Source organism: Vespula vulgaris, chromosome 4 (genome assembly GCF_905475345.1).
Source record: "Vespula vulgaris chromosome 4, iyVesVulg1.1, whole genome shotgun sequence".
NCBI lineage: Eukaryota > Metazoa > Arthropoda > Insecta > Hymenoptera > Vespidae > Vespula > Vespula vulgaris.
Window position 1 is genome coordinate 2,114,162 of NC_066589.1, and position 16,301 is coordinate 2,130,462.

The 16,301-nt window shown below is 27.7% G+C and overlaps 2 long non-coding RNA genes across 2 annotated transcripts; both read left to right on the top strand.

The window, feature by feature from the left end:
* Positions 1-4,543: 4,543 nt before the first annotated feature.
* On the top strand, positions 4,544-6,157 carry LOC127063461 (uncharacterized). The gene is made up of 3 exons (XR_007781389.1): positions 4,544-4,647; positions 5,003-5,349; positions 5,433-6,157. It is a non-coding gene; the product is annotated as an uncharacterized LOC127063461 (long non-coding RNA).
* A 2,463-nt stretch (positions 6,158-8,620) lies between these two features.
* LOC127063386 (uncharacterized) lies at positions 8,621-16,063 on the top strand. Its single transcript, XR_007781331.1, has 3 exons — positions 8,621-8,810; positions 12,280-12,414; positions 12,590-16,063. It is a non-coding gene; the product is annotated as an uncharacterized LOC127063386 (long non-coding RNA).
* The last annotated feature ends 238 nt before the right edge of the window (positions 16,064-16,301 follow it).

A 16,301-nucleotide genomic window follows, 5' to 3' on the forward strand; every position in this document is an offset into this window, starting at 1 on the left:
TGTCAAGGGTATATATTTTTATTCCAAAATTATCAACAAATGAATATGAGATGAACGACTTAATAATTACATATAAAAGAGAGAGAAAGAGAGGGAGAGAGGAGAAGGAGAGAGAAAAAGGGAGTATTTTTATTATATATATGAAAGTTTCATAAGAAAATATAATAAATGATAAAAAGATTATTAATAAATGTTTATACATATTTGAAGGAACTATAAATATTTTTTGGAATAAAAAGATATACGTCTTGGTATATAAATGAAACGAATAAATTGGCTTGCTTGCACTCAGGAGTGCATATAAAAGATTTACAGTAAGTACATGATTGCATTCAGGAATGCAAATGAACAAATTATAGTAAGGATATACATTTCATATTCGGAATAATCAAAGATAAATGAATGCACTAATAAGGATATTTAATGAAGAAATATATAAATACGTCAAACTCTGGTGATATTTTTTTCAATATACCATATTAAATTTGTCTGACAATAAATAAATGAAATTTCATTTTATTCCATATATAATAATAGAATGATATTTAAATGGTGCAAATGAAATAAAAGAAAATTTGAATCATTCCGATAAGATATGTATAAGTCTTGCTAGATGAATGAAGCGATATAAATGGCAGCCAGCACTCAGGAGTGCATATTAAAATATATCAAGGGTATACATATTTATTCCAAAATTATCAACAAATAAATATGAGATGAAAGACTTAATAAATATATATGATAGAGAGAAAGAGAGAGAAAGGGAGTATTTTTATTATATATATGGAAGTTTCATAAAAAATATTAAGAAGATTATTAATGAATGATACAAAGATTATTAACAAATATTTATACGTATTTAAGAGAAGCATGTATATTTTTGGAATAAAAATGTATAAGTCTTGATATATAAATGAAGCGATTGAAATGGCTTGCCTGCACTCAGGAGTGCATATGATAGGTCAAAGTAAGTACATGCCTGCATTCAGGAATGCAGATGAACATATATAGTAAGGATATACATTTCTCGTTTCAAATGATAATGTGAAAATGCACTTATGAAAATATATAACAAATAAATATCTAAATATTTCAGTCTTATCCTATTTTTTTTTTAAAGAAATAATATTTATTTAATAATAAATAAAGATTATTTCATTCTCTTTCTAATATAATAATCTAATTATATTTAAATAGAGTGTAGGCGAATGAAAAGAAAATTTGAATCATTCTAAATTAGAAATGTATAAATCTTGCTAAGCGAGCGATATGATACAAAAATAACAGCCTTGCACTCAGGAGTGCATACAATATGTCAAGGGTATACATTTTTATTCCGAAATTATCAATAAGTGAATATAAAGTGACAGAATTAATAAGTATATATATGAAAGAGGAAGAGGAGAGAGAAAGAGAGAGAGAAAGAGGGAGTATTTTTATTATATATATGAAAGTTTCATAAAAAATATTAAGAAGGTATAATAAATAATATAAAGATTATTCATATTTGAGAGAAATATAATTATTTTATGGAATAAAAATATATAAGTCTTGATATATAAATGAAATAAATGAAAAGGCTGACGCACACTCAGGAGTGTGAGCGAAAATAGTTCAGGGACAGGTTTGCATTCAGGAATGCACCTGGGATACTCAAGCACGTAGATTTTTATTTCAGGATAATTTAAAATTTTTTATATGATTATTAGTAAATCCATAATTTTTTTTATATATATTCTTTTTCTTTTTTATATATATACACTTTTGATGATTATATATATACTTTACCCAATGCCAACATAGTCTTATCACAAGTTGTAGGATGGCTCATTTATTGTAAGAGTCATTTTATGACTTGTATGAATATAATCATCATCTTATATAGATTCTAATTATTCTGATTAAAAATCTATAAGACTTGATGTACTTAGGAAAGTCAGGTTCTGTTAAAGCAAGCAGTGGCAATAAAATAAATTCATAAAATATATTTTTAACGATAATATACAAGGATATATTAGAACTATTTTGTCTCTAATATATATAATATTTTTGTATTTAATCTTTTTTTTCTCTTTCAGATTTCATATTTCATTACTGTTTCATATACATATACAAAGTACATGGTTCTACAATTGCGAAATTGTATTATTATATTTTTTATATTTGAGTAAATAAGAAAGTGTCATATATGAACGATGTAATACATATATCTGACATTTGATGTAACTGCATACTTCGCGTTAGTATGAACGTAATAATATAATATATATGTAATCTATCGATTAATTATAGATCTAATCTCGTTATGGATATGTTTATGGGGGTATACAAAATTGTGTATGCATGTTGTAATGCGACACAAGGTACAGTATATTTTTGTTCTTTTTTTTTTGTTAACGCGACTTAATTTTTAAATATTGTGAAATTCTTTTCCCTTTTTTCATAACGTGTCTTGATTAATTTATAATATGTATTTGTAATTTTATTAAACAATTGAGAATTTATTATGTAATTTTCTTCTTATATATACTTCTACTATATATACATATATATATATATATATATATATATATATATATATATATATTTATATATATATATTTCTATACATTTGTATATAAAATCCATCTGTAATTTCATATTTTTATTTAAATGTAAAACCTGTTTTCTAATGCATCGAGAAATCGATATATTTAATGCCATTTTTGCCATTTTAAGGCTTTTTTTTCTTCTATTTCAGTATTACTATCTATGATTAAATATACAAAATTTTTGTTTTATTAAATTTTCAAAATTATAAAAATATTTGCTTTTGGATTACGGTAGATATAATTTTTTCTTTCCACACATGCCCTTTTATATAGTTTTTTTGTTACAGAGAAGTGTCATTTCACGTTCCAAGGTTAAATATTGCAAAACATCTTGAAGAATATATTGAAGAATTGGAATCATAATAAATAAAAATCAATGGAGGGTGAATTATTTGCAATTATTCTTTTTTATTCAATTAAAATATTAAAAAAAAATTCTTAACCGATCTAAACAGCGTCAATTTCTGTTTCAGTAAATATCATCTAAATTGGCAAGATTCGATTCAAGTCTTCGTTGGTTGTTCTTTTCTTCGTTGGTGTGTGAGATGTGTGCATACGCGTGTGCGTGTAAGATAATTCTTGTTTTAATATATGTGTTGTTTTCAGAAAGTAATAAAATTATAAATTTCTTATGACCACAGGATGTTTCTTCATTATATAAAATTTGCATATTAATTTTGGTTGCATCTTGTTCAATTTTAAAATGTTTTTGATATTTTATGTTCACAGATGACTCACAGATGACGGTCAGCAGATGATCGATGTTTTATATGAAGATGATTACTTTTTGTTTAAATATAAAATTTTTTTGATGTTTTATGTTACAGGTGACTGTGAACAGAATGCGGATTTGTTATACGAAATTCGCATATTATGTTGATTACTTCTTTTTTTTTTTATATTATGTTTTCAATATTTTATGTTCACAGGTAACTATGCTATTTAGAACATATGAAGAAATTGTCTATAGGATTTTATGTTAGATGATAAGATAATATATATAATGCAACAAACAAAAAACATAATGGCAAATCATTAATTTTACAAAAGATTAAACTATTTCTGTTATTGTATTATTTGTAATAATTTCTGTTGTTGTATTATATGTAATAAAATGGCATCTTTTATAATGTTATATATTTTCATTATGAAATAATATCTAATGAAATATATAATTTTTATATAAGATATATAAGCTATATTTATGCACTCCTTTCTATTTTTGATTTCAGCATAATGGACATTCACATTAGTTTAATGGGAATAGAATTCCATATGAAGGGCTCTATTCTTTACCGGGGAGGTAGGACGATATCAAACGGATTCATAAATTTTCATCTAATCACGAGTGATTAGAAAAAAATTTTTGATTCGTTTCGCGATTGATTTTGTTTTTTCCAAATTATAATAACTACTAATTATTAATAATAATGATTCCATATAGATGTAATAATATAATAATATAAGTAATTATAAATAATAATGATTTTATATAATTGATTCTAAAATAATTGGCATTAGTTGTAGAGTCTTAGCCCGTGGGTCTCCGTAGCAGCAACCTCCAAGCGGTGAGACCTGGAAATCGATATTACTTGCGATATGAGAGAAATAACGCAAGTACTGTCGAGCCAATGGCTGCATTTAAATTCAATCAAAATTTATTATGTTTTATGATAATTCTTTTTCTCGTATTTCAAGAAATGTAAATAAATTGTTTTATTAATAATGAATATATTAAATTAAATTTCTTTTGAAATTATATACATATATGCGATATAATAGTTTGTTATTGATGTATATATTTATTTTTGCAATATTTATATTTTTGTGAGTATAATATAATATAATATTATATAATATAATATAATATAATATCATATCATATCATATCATATAATATAATATAATATAATATAATATCATATAATGTGTGTGTAAGTATTTTTTGTTTGAATAGATCACATCTAAGGTTTCAAGGGATTAAGAAGCCAGTTGAAGGATAAAATTCACTGAAGTTTACTTCGAAATTGACACTGACGAGATAAGAAGACCAAAGGTAAATAAATTGCAGGATGCCGTCTTTGTCTCGTCATGTAATTATTATTGCATAGATTTACTATACATACTTACGCGCGCGCGCATACACATATATCTTTTTAGATTTTTGAACAATATTATTTTCTTTGTAAAACTTATGTCTAAAAATAAGTAATTTTCGTACAAGTAAAACTCTGTTTTGAAATTTTAAAAAGATAATCTCTAGAAAACATTATTTTTCGAATGAGTCTTTCTAATCTTCAAAATAGTACAAAAATAGTGAATATGAAAAGGAAATCCTTAGAATTTTTTATGATATGACTGATCTCTTCAGATATCCAAACTTCTGTAACAAATTCTATGCTTCTTGTTAGATTGCGGATTCTATGTATTTAATTGCCTAATGCACTTGGCCTTCAACAACAAAACCTGCAATTGGTCCAGCAGGGAAAAGAATCAGTCTGCCCAGATGGCAATTTATTATTATAGAATCTGAACTGCTTCTTCTATTGTTCGTTCCTTAATGATTACGATCTATAATTTTTTCCCTCATATCGTGTCTTCTTCTTCGTCTTCTGGAATTTCAAGGACTGCTACAACGGGTGTAGATCAAGAGATCACGTGAAATGTAATGGCAATCGCTGACATTCTATTATTGTGAACCTTGCCAACTAGTTGCTAATAAAGTTTATGCTGAGGTGCTATTATTTTCATCGAATATGTACGTTAAAAAAGTTCTTTAAAAACATACAAAATGAAAGAAATGATAAAAACGAGATAAAATATGACAAAAATTTTTAATAGTTTACAGATTCGTTTGAAGTCAAAAAATTAACGAAACGATATTTATCGATTATTATTCCATTCATTATCTTACTAGTTTTTCTCTTAGAGAAATACATCAGTAAGTTTGAAATGGTAAAAAAAGAAATATACCATCTCATTTAAATAACTTTCTGTGAGGAAAGGTGATAATTTTCAAAGAGAAGTATGGACTTCTTTGTTTCTTTCTCAGATGATAACATAGAAATTAAATAACAGCAAATGGTCCTGTAAAAAATACTCTATTATTTTGTTTTTTTTATGAGTACAAACCGAAACTAAAGGTTTGGATGTTTCTTTCATTATCAAAGCTTGCTACAAAAAAACTGTCCATTCCAGTTTGAGAAGAGGATATAAAAGACAATGGAAAAGCTAAATCCAAGGCGAACAAGGTGGAAGCGCTAGACGCGCGAAAGCGCAATGTCGCCTCTCGAGTTAAAGTGAAAGTCGACTCTGTTGTGATCGTTGATCCAAATCGACGCGAGAGATCGATAAGAACGATTCCAATACGATATCCTCGTGAGCAACTATAAATAATTTGTGTTTCTTTATATCTCTTTCCATATTTGTATACATCTATTATATATGCATACGTGTGTGTGTGTGTGTATGGGGTCTTGTTGCTTTTCTTAAAACCGTAGAGAAATTCGGATTAAGGATTTTTGATTTAATTAACGAAAGATCAGAAAGAAAAGTGATATATTAAATATTCGAGAATGTTATTAGCTTTTATAAAATGACTCGTGTGTGAGTATATTTTATTTATAAGATTAATTAATTAAGTTTCAAAGGATATCTTATTGTAATTTAACAATATAAAATTTATCTTTAATCATTAATATAATTTTATAAGAGGAAATGTTTGAATTATCCGAATTTTCTTTTTTTCCTTGTTCTTTTTATTATTATTTTTTATTTAATCCGTATTATACGCGTATTATATCCGTTTTTATTTCCAAGATATAATATTTTTATGTCTAAAATAAAAGATATAGTGTAAAACGTATAGTGTAAATTATATTAGTATATTTATATTTTACTAAGAATTAGTATAATCTATATTTAATAAATGTTAACATTCGGATACGAACTTACATTTACTTTTATAGCGACACATGAAATAAAACTTATAAAATATTGATATATATGAGTGAGTCGATTCAAAATTACATGATATTTTGAATAGTTAAGAACATTTTTTTAGATCTTATTCTCTTATTTCCATCCTGAGTTGTTTCTATCGTGTCTATTGCATTTCATTCATTATTATTCCTATTCCTAAAGAATTTGTGATAAAATGTAAAGATGAGAATAGTATTGATATATACTCTACTACCTGTTTCTTTCGAGAATGAAACTTTCGTTCGTTTTGAATAGCAAAAGGTGTGGTCGCTTTCCATGTAGCCATGAAGACGATCGCTTGATCATTATGATGATCGTTTGGAAGGAGTTCAAGCGGTTTTACAGTAGATCGCGTCTCTTATGAAATGGAACTGTTTCCCTGGAAATGAAGTGAAGCGAAGAGGACAGGAAAAAGGAAGAAAACCATTCTAATCGTTACAAACTTTCCAATAATCGTATCTCTCTGTGCTAACTGGAAGTAATAAATACTTTGGTAAATATACAATTTCCTGGTCTACTTATCGGTTGATGAAAGTCTATGCTTATAATGTTTTAAAATTTTACGAATTTTATAAAACAAAACAATACAATATATAATATATTTAGTTATTGTATTTTTGAGTCTTTCTCGAACAGTTTAACAAGCGGTTAGAAAAAGTCTTTAGGGAAAGGTGGAATGAAAGGATGAGAGAAGAAAAGTGTGCCATTAAAATCGAATACTCACTGTCAGCTAGCGACCTACTAACGCGTCTTCCTTCGAACAGTACAATCTAAAATAAATACATCTCTTATGAACTTTTTAACGAATTCTCTATAAGCGTAAATCAGAGAGTGTGTATTCGTTATGTAAAAATTACAAATTATAATGGACTGACCTGTTTGCTTAACAGCCTAAAAGACCCTTTTAAATTTCTATTTTAAAGTAGTTGTTACTGTCTTTTAAACAACATCCGAAAGAAAGTTTAACACGAATAAAAAAATCTCAACTAGTCGTCAATATACTTTGTGATCAACGATCGTTACTGTTTCTCGTGCATTTCAATCGAGAATTGCGTAAACTTTTCTCTCGTTTAACAGGAACAGGAATAATATTTAATGCAAATAAAATCATTGATTTGATCGGTGAGTGGAATATTTAATATTCAACTTGATGTAAACCGATTCGACTCTGTGAAATTACGTGTAGACGATCTGCTTCGTCGAAGATCGAAAGTACTTTCGAAAACGTGTATTATCGACAAAGGCAACGTGACTCCATGAAATTATTTGATAGTTATCGCGTATGTTAACTTCGAAGTTTTTTTTTTAATGAAAAGAACTTTTCTATTGATGAAAAAATAATTTTCATGAATTTTTCATTATATTTTTAGCAATTAACGAAAGAGAAAAAGAGAAAACAATTTTCAATACGACTTAATAATAGATCATAATTATTTGTAATAGTAAAAATATTGAAGTAACTATAACAAAAATTTCTAAATTACATTAGATAAGAATTAGATTAGGGTTTAAGTGATTGTTAAAGAAAGAATGATCTAATTTTATAACTCGTATGATATTAGGATGTGATAAAAGCGTGTTACTACTGGTCGGTAGTAGCATTTTAATCGCAATAACCGCTACATAACTGGCTCTTAGGTAAGAGAGCACGAACATGACCCCTGATCGTAAGAAGGAACATATTAACATTCCCTTTTTGCAATGTAAAACGCACTGTCGACTACTTTCTTTACTTATACATCTCTCTTTCTCTTTTTCCTTCTTTTCTAACATATGCAAGAGTGACGAGAGCAAAGAAAGAGAAACAGAGAGTTGCTAGACCCACGATCGCGCATGACCGCTTTGACATTCGAACTGTCTCTATCTTTACACCAGTGTTTGTAACGAGTCGTGGCTGGTCAAGAAAGAAAGAGAAGGTAAGAGAGAGAGAGAGAGAGAGAGAGAGAGAGAGAGAGAGAGAAAGAGTTAGGAGTGGGGTTCGTTGAAAGAACACGTAGAACTCGTTGAAAGTTGAGAGAGAAAAAGGAAAGAAGCTAAGGAGGAAGGGAGAGCAAGGGAAAAAGTGGTAGCAACGTGGATTGACTATAGTTGGGTTCGGACTAAGAGGTGATATAAAGGCATACGTCGCATCCACTTGGTTTAACTTACCTGGAAGATCGAAGATCGAACACAACAAGAAAGCTCTCCGAGCCTAATTGGCTAAAACTTTACAACGCCACGCCACTTCTCCAACATCATGTGAGTTTACGATCGTATCATAATTTGCTATTATATGTATATATACATATACATATTTCGGATCAATGAAATGAAGAATAATTCAGAACAAATTGTTTAATTATTTGAGATGTTTATTACAAACGAAATCGCTTATTATTTTTTGCTATACCTATTACGGACAACGTTTTCGAATGATCGTACAAATATTTTTTAATATTTGATACAAACGTCAGTTCACGAATAAGTGAGACGAAGTAAGTAATACTTTCTTACTTCATTTTGCATTAATGATATAATATGTTTCTTTTTATATTTGCCAAGATTAGACTCTTTTTGTTTCTTATTCGTGTTTTGATTGATTTGTCGTGTTAAAATAATTGTTTCGTTTTGTATCATTGCACATGTTTACAAGATCTTCGATACAATTATGCGATTAGTGAACGAGTAACAGTGAAAAATAAATTATATTTTATGAATTATGTGTTAAAAGTAAATAATGTTTGTATAAAAATATTTATTGTCTAGTTGATAAAGATAAAGCTGAATTAATAATTTTGTAACATGTAAAGAGAAAGAGATAGACAAAGAAAGAAAAGAGATAATAGATTTAAAGTTTATGTCATAAAATCGAACTTATTCAATTAGCATGTTTATTTTTTTTCTTTTTTTATTGTCGTAATCATATTCGAAATCATTCTATATTAATTAGCTCGCCGATAAGAGACCAATAGAAGGTCGTTTTTCAATTGCTGGTTAATGGAATAAAAAAATCTTTTATCGGTTTCTTATCAGCGAATATAAATTTCCGTTTTAACTTTAACGAAGACTGACGTGACGATAAAATGAAATATTATGTTCTACGTTCAAATCGACATATTGAAGAAATTGAAGATATTGCTAAGAACGTGCATGAGTTTTTGTTTTTTTTCATTAATCGCGGCGAGAAAACAAACTGGTTATAAAAACCGAATGTCGTTCGAGACCAACTTCGTTGTTTTCGTATAATAAATAGATTCAAAAAAGGAATATAAAATCAAAGGTAGAATGTATAAAAATTAATGTCGTACGAATGAGTTGCATAACTATGAATTTTTCTCTAAGATAAGAAAACAAAATATAAGAAATGTCTTTTTTTTTAATTATGCGATCAAGCGCTAATATTTCTTTAGAATAAAGGACGAATGATATTTTCTTTTTTCTAAAAAATAATTAAAGTATAATTTATGCAAGTTTCAACTCTTTCGTCGGCTGAACAAATATGAATACAAACTAGATTACTACATAATTACGCTATCGTTTTAACGTTTATTCGATTATGACAGATATATACATGTATGCGCTTCTTCATAGTAATGCAAATTAGAGCATCTTATAGGCACGTTACGTAAAATCGAATTAGGAGGTACGTCGATATTAGAATTATTAGGTTACTACGACACACGTAGGATTTCTTAATCAATTTATATATATATACACGTACATGTACACATATAATGTTTTTTAAATTCAAAAATTAAATAAAAGTAAAAATAATTAATCGACATAAATTGTAATTAACAATGTTTTATGAAATATTGATTTCGAATAGAAACAATATTTTAAATCTGATAAGATCGTACGAGATTGTTAAAATTAAATTTAACGAAGTTAGATGATCTATAATTATCTAAAGTTATCAATCTAATTATGTATTATATTTATAGGCCTTATTATATGTATTTAGATTTCTTTGATTGATAAATTCTATTATTTGTTTTTACAATAATATCTTAATTGCGATCAACAAGAGTCGTGCCATTTAAGCGTCACGCTTCTACCTTGAAATCCAAGAAAGTGAAAGGATTGTAAGAATTAGATCCATATCGTGTAAAAGTCAAGAATGGAAAAAAAATAATAAAAGTATAAGTATAATATGACAGAACGCGTATTGATAACAAACAATATCGACATGAATAAATAAAGTGTGAAATCGATTGAGCGTGACGCGTTGAAACGATAGCTTTCGTGATAGGCAAAAGTAGGATGTAAAAGTAGGATGCAAATGGAAACTTGCGGAGTAGCTCCTGCTCTCGAAACTTTCCCTTGGCTGATGCCGAGAAGTAGAGTAAGTTTATTCCCGTTATCTTGGCGTGGCCGATCGAGCTGAACGAATAATTACTTACTTTTTCCTTTCTTTATTCTTTTCGTTCTATTAGTTTTGCATTTGCTTGAAAGCGTGACGTTAATTCGAATTCTATCATAACCATATAATTGAACATTTTATTAACTAATAAATTCGGAGTAGCTAAATAAATTTCTTAGTAAAAGGAACGAAAAGGAATGGAGAAAAGAATTTCGTTATCGGATACAAGTAGAACGTGAAAAAAGTAGTTTTAAAAAGTAGTAGAGTAGAAAAAGAATAAGTTTACTTTCTCCTTTGACTTGGAGTTTGAAAGTGTCGAGTTTTGATTGGCGTGGCTAGTCGTGCCGAAAGGAGGAAATTTTTTATACGATCAGGTTCTGAGTTTGATAGAGCGAAACGAACGGACCTTTCTTGATTTTTTGATTTTCTCAACAAGTTATTAATCTCCTTTTGAGAAATGTATTTATTCGTAATATAATATTATATAATTTGCAATGTTTACTATTGTATTATATAATTACATTTACTTTGTTCACTATTGTTTACTATTGTTTAAAAGTGATACTTTTAAACAATATATATGATCTTATAAGTATATACATACATGTGATATATAAGTAAAAAAAATAATAGATATATTAGACATAGAATTGTCATTATAAATAACGAACATATATATATATATATATCAAAAGTACTTTATATTATATTATATATAGTAGTTTATGATCGATTTATATATTCAAGATGTCGTTTTATGGAAAAAAAGAAAGCGTAATATCGAAAATGAATGATATGATGGTATTTTTTTCGGTTATAACGACGTGAAAGGTGAAAGAAATAAAGAAGAATGAAAGACGAAAAGAAAAGTTACCGCATCGACGTGGGATCGAAAAGAGCCTCGAGCAGTGAAAGTAAGAAACCGGATGAACTTTTGCTTGCAAGCGTCTCCGAGATTGCAGCTATTTGACGAGTTCTAAATCGTTGGAGGGAAAAAAAATTAATCAAGATAAAAAGGCTAAAAAATCATTGGTACTCGCCTACGCAAACTGTTACGTAAGGTGGACTGGCGATATGTTTCACTTTTACAATCTTTCGAAAAACGAGATAATCGATCTCAGGATACTTTACGAAACATTCGAGAACTTTGTAATTATCATTGAAAGTTGTGTAATATTTACGTAACGAATCGATTAGTCAAACACACAGAGATTTGTTATGTTGACAATCGTAATGGTTAAAGCTAATTCTATAATAAAAATGATGAAATAAGCAAATATTCGAATAATAAATAACTTGTGCTAATCGAATGATTTAAAAGTAAATATTAAGAATAGAGTTCGAAAATTGAATTTTTGTTTTTAGGTTGGTGAGGTCGGTGTTAGTACTGACAACTGTTGTATTGGCCAAGGTAAGGAGAGTATGGTTCTTCGACGTAACATCATAAATTGGCAACAATCAATTGCATTGGTAGCATTTACAATCCGAAAAAACAATGGTGTGAGTCTTATTTTTTGTTATAGATTTTCTATCCTCGTTTGTTCATCATCGATTACATATGTATTTCCTTTTAATCGTGAAGATATGAATTTTCTAGATTTGTTTGATTGATCAGGAGTAAGAATTCTTATCAGTGCAACGTAATTAAATATTTTTCTTTTTTGTTTTTCTTTAGGACTACTTGGTCGATTATGACGAAATATTGGTAAATACAAAGGAAACAATTAAGGAATCTTCATCACCCACTGTCCTGGTTTATATCAATTGTCTTTCACCGGATGCGATAGCATGGATCTTCGATTTACCTTAAAACTAATACTTGGCATAGATCAAGTTGATGATTGAAAACCGATTGTTAGTATTGGTCCAAATTGTGAATGGCAATATAATTTTATTGTCTATTAATGTTTGAGATCCAGCGGCGATCTTCATAGAATTTGGAAATATCACGGATAATTTTCCGAATATCAACAGAAAGTGATGATCGGATTTTCTTCACGATCGAGACATCTTCCAGAGAGGTTCCTCGCTGAGTGCAATCAACGAATCAAATTCAATTGGTTTTCAAAATTCCTAAAACATTTCTTTGATAACGCAATTTTAATACAAATTTAATAACATAGTACTGATTTGATTGATGTTTGATGATTTTGATTTTTCATGATGATTGATTTCATTGAATGTTTCAAATATTTAAAAAAAAAAATGAAATTGATTCGTTGACTGGTCACTCGGTTTCATTAAGAAATATAAAATCGGCAAATCCTTCTTTCTTGCTTTACTATCATTGGTTTGAACGATGCGAACTGCTCCTAAAAAATTATTTCATCGTTATCGAGGTTTTATACTCATGAGAGTAGCTGAACCTTCTCGACAAACCTAACGTTCTGTGATAGCCTTTTCTCGCTTGTCTATCGATTCTCAGGTACCTCGCAATCCTTTCGGTTCTTTTTTCCTTTATCGCAATCAAATATGGAATCGATGAAATTATTTGACCCTTCAAAATAATCATCGACGATGATCTATGAATCTTCGTTAAAAAATCCTTAGCGCTCTTACTATACCTCGGGTCAAATTTTGTCAATTAAAAAATTTTTTTTTTTCTAATCTTGCTGCTTTATCCTTTTTCACGCAAAACTTCAAACTTTCTGTCTTACGTGCAATCTCTCAACTTTTTTTTCGTTTTCTTTCTTCTATGTATATCTATTTTACTTCCTATAAGAGTTTTCACTTTTATTTCTTTCACTTTATCTTTCGTTGCCATCAACATATCAGTATTATCAAACTCAAGATTTGTTGCTTGATCTTGCCAACATGAATTTCATTTCAATATACTACTTTCTACTATTTTCTATTTACATTTTCATTCTTTAATTTTCTCCTTTCTTTCAGTTTTATTTTTGTAGAATTTTCTTTAAAGATCTCTAAAACGCATTTCTTCTTTAAATCTATATATTAATTCTTTCATTGTACGAACTTTTATTTCTTACTACTGTACCTGAACTACCGTTTCAAAGATACGCTATTTTTCTAATTACTTTTTAATTTTTCTCTTCACTAATTCTCTCATCACATCATTTCTTAATCTCGTTTCTTTACTATCTTACTTACTCTTTACTTTCTACAAATTATTTTTTTTCGAATTATTTAATTCTCCTACTACATATATTATAAAAAAAGCTTTTATGGATTAGCTTATTTCCTCTGTTTCTCTGTTCTGTTTGTATATTTCTTCCTCAACTTTTTTAAAATTTTCTTAAAATAATTTCTTTTGTATAGTTTGTGAAATAGTATCTCTATTTATAAATTATTAATTTTCTTATCTTTTCTTTTTCTATCTCCTTAATTAATTATAATTTCTAAATATCTTTTAAACTATTCTATATTCTTCTTTCATCTTCATTTTTTTTTTTTCATTATACCCAAAAGTTTGTAAATATTTCTATGACATCTTTGTGCCTGTCAACTCATTTTGTACAAAATTCTCTCTCTTCCTAAATCTACTTTTATTTCGTTCTATATCTCTTCTTTAATCCATTTCTATCATATTACTTGCGTTTTTTCTATTTCTATATTCTAATCTATTCTATTTGTATATCTCTAAATCGACATTTTCTCATTTCTTTTTTTTTCTTTCTTTTATATTCTATTTTTTTTCTCTATTTTTCTTTTCATTAATTCTTTTCTTATTTTTTTCACACATTCTGTACTTTTCTTTTATGTTTCTGTCTTTTCATCTTTTCTTTTTATGTTTCTGTCTTTTCATCTTCTCTTTTATGTTTCTGTCTTTCCATCTTCTTTTTTATGTTTCTGTCTTTCCATCTTCTTTTTTATGTTTCTGTCTTTCCATTTTCTCTTTTATGTTTCTGCCTTTTCATCTCTTTTTTTCTTGTTAATCTTTTCTAATCTATCTACAAGAGTGCAACATCATTTCTAGTCTATTGCTATATCTATATTTCAATACTTTGTTTCTTTCTATTAAGCAATATAAAACTGAACACTGTGATCATTACTTCTTTTTCTTTAACGCTCAATTTCTTTTCCTTTCGTACAACAATTTTTACTTGTCTCTATTTTCATTTTTCTTTTCCTCTCTCTTTCTCTCTCATTTTACCTATCTTTCTTTTATATCTTTCTACTCTACTGAAATTTAACGATTGATAATTGTATGAAACTTAACTGTGTGTTTTATCACGCACATTTGTATATTCTATATTCTAATACTTCTTTAAAAATAAACCAAAAAAAAAGTAAAAATAAAAAGAAAAAAATGTAAAAATGAACATAGAAGAAAGTCGATCATCTTCGTCTTTTAATTGATAAATCATTTACTATTACTGTATCCTTTCTCTTTCTAGTCTACTTTTCCCACCTATTAATACTCACTCTGTACAAAATCTAGAGAAAACATGGGTTTCCTATGCACTGTGATTATGATATATGTTCTATCATTTATGCCACTTCGTTCTTTGTATCATCTTCCGTCATAGCTTACCTATTGTACTATAGCATATCATTGTCATTATATATGTATCTGTCATCTCTCTTTGATTTTACGACAGCGAATCTGTATACAAAGATTATGCATAACTTATTCAATATCTGCGAAACAAATTTATTATAAATATTTTTTTTCTTTTCTTAAATAAAATGTTCGGTCTTTTTCAATATTTCTTCACTTTTTCACTATCTATTACTTTCCTGTATTCACTTTCTACTGCGTCTCATTTTTTCGAAAAAACATCGCTTTTCTGTCTTTTTACTTCTTTTAAAACTTGTAAATATTCAATTTATAAACTCTGTAAAAGTTTTCGTCTTTCCCTTTCTCTTCGTCGCTTTATTTGTCTTTGCTATCACGACTGTTAAGTTGACGAGAAGATTGTCAAGTAAAAAAAAAAAAAAAAACAAATAATTAACATAAACAAATCTGAATTTGTAAGTGTAAAGTTAAAAAGTGATTTTTTCGAATTTAAATTTTAATGCCTATGCCTGGCTGTGAATCATACGCCCTTTCCTTTCTTTCCTAACATGTTTTATAAATTTTAAATCTCGATGAATACGAACAAAAATCTTATCAAATATTATTTCTTCTTGTATAAACTATATTTTATTCTTTCTGCAGAAAACAATAGAAACATGAAAAAACAAATATTTCGAATGTTCATTTCAACAACATTCCTTTCTTCAGAAATACTCATGCTGTTGCATAAATTTTTCCATGCCATTTGGCAGAAAGAGAATAAAATAAAAAACTTTTTCATTATCTTATAATTAATTTAATTATTTATCTTTTGGGCACCTATCCTTAATGAAAAGAAAAAATATTTTTTATTTAAAAAGATAGTTATCAAGTACCTAGAAATAATAAATATATATTATTAATAACA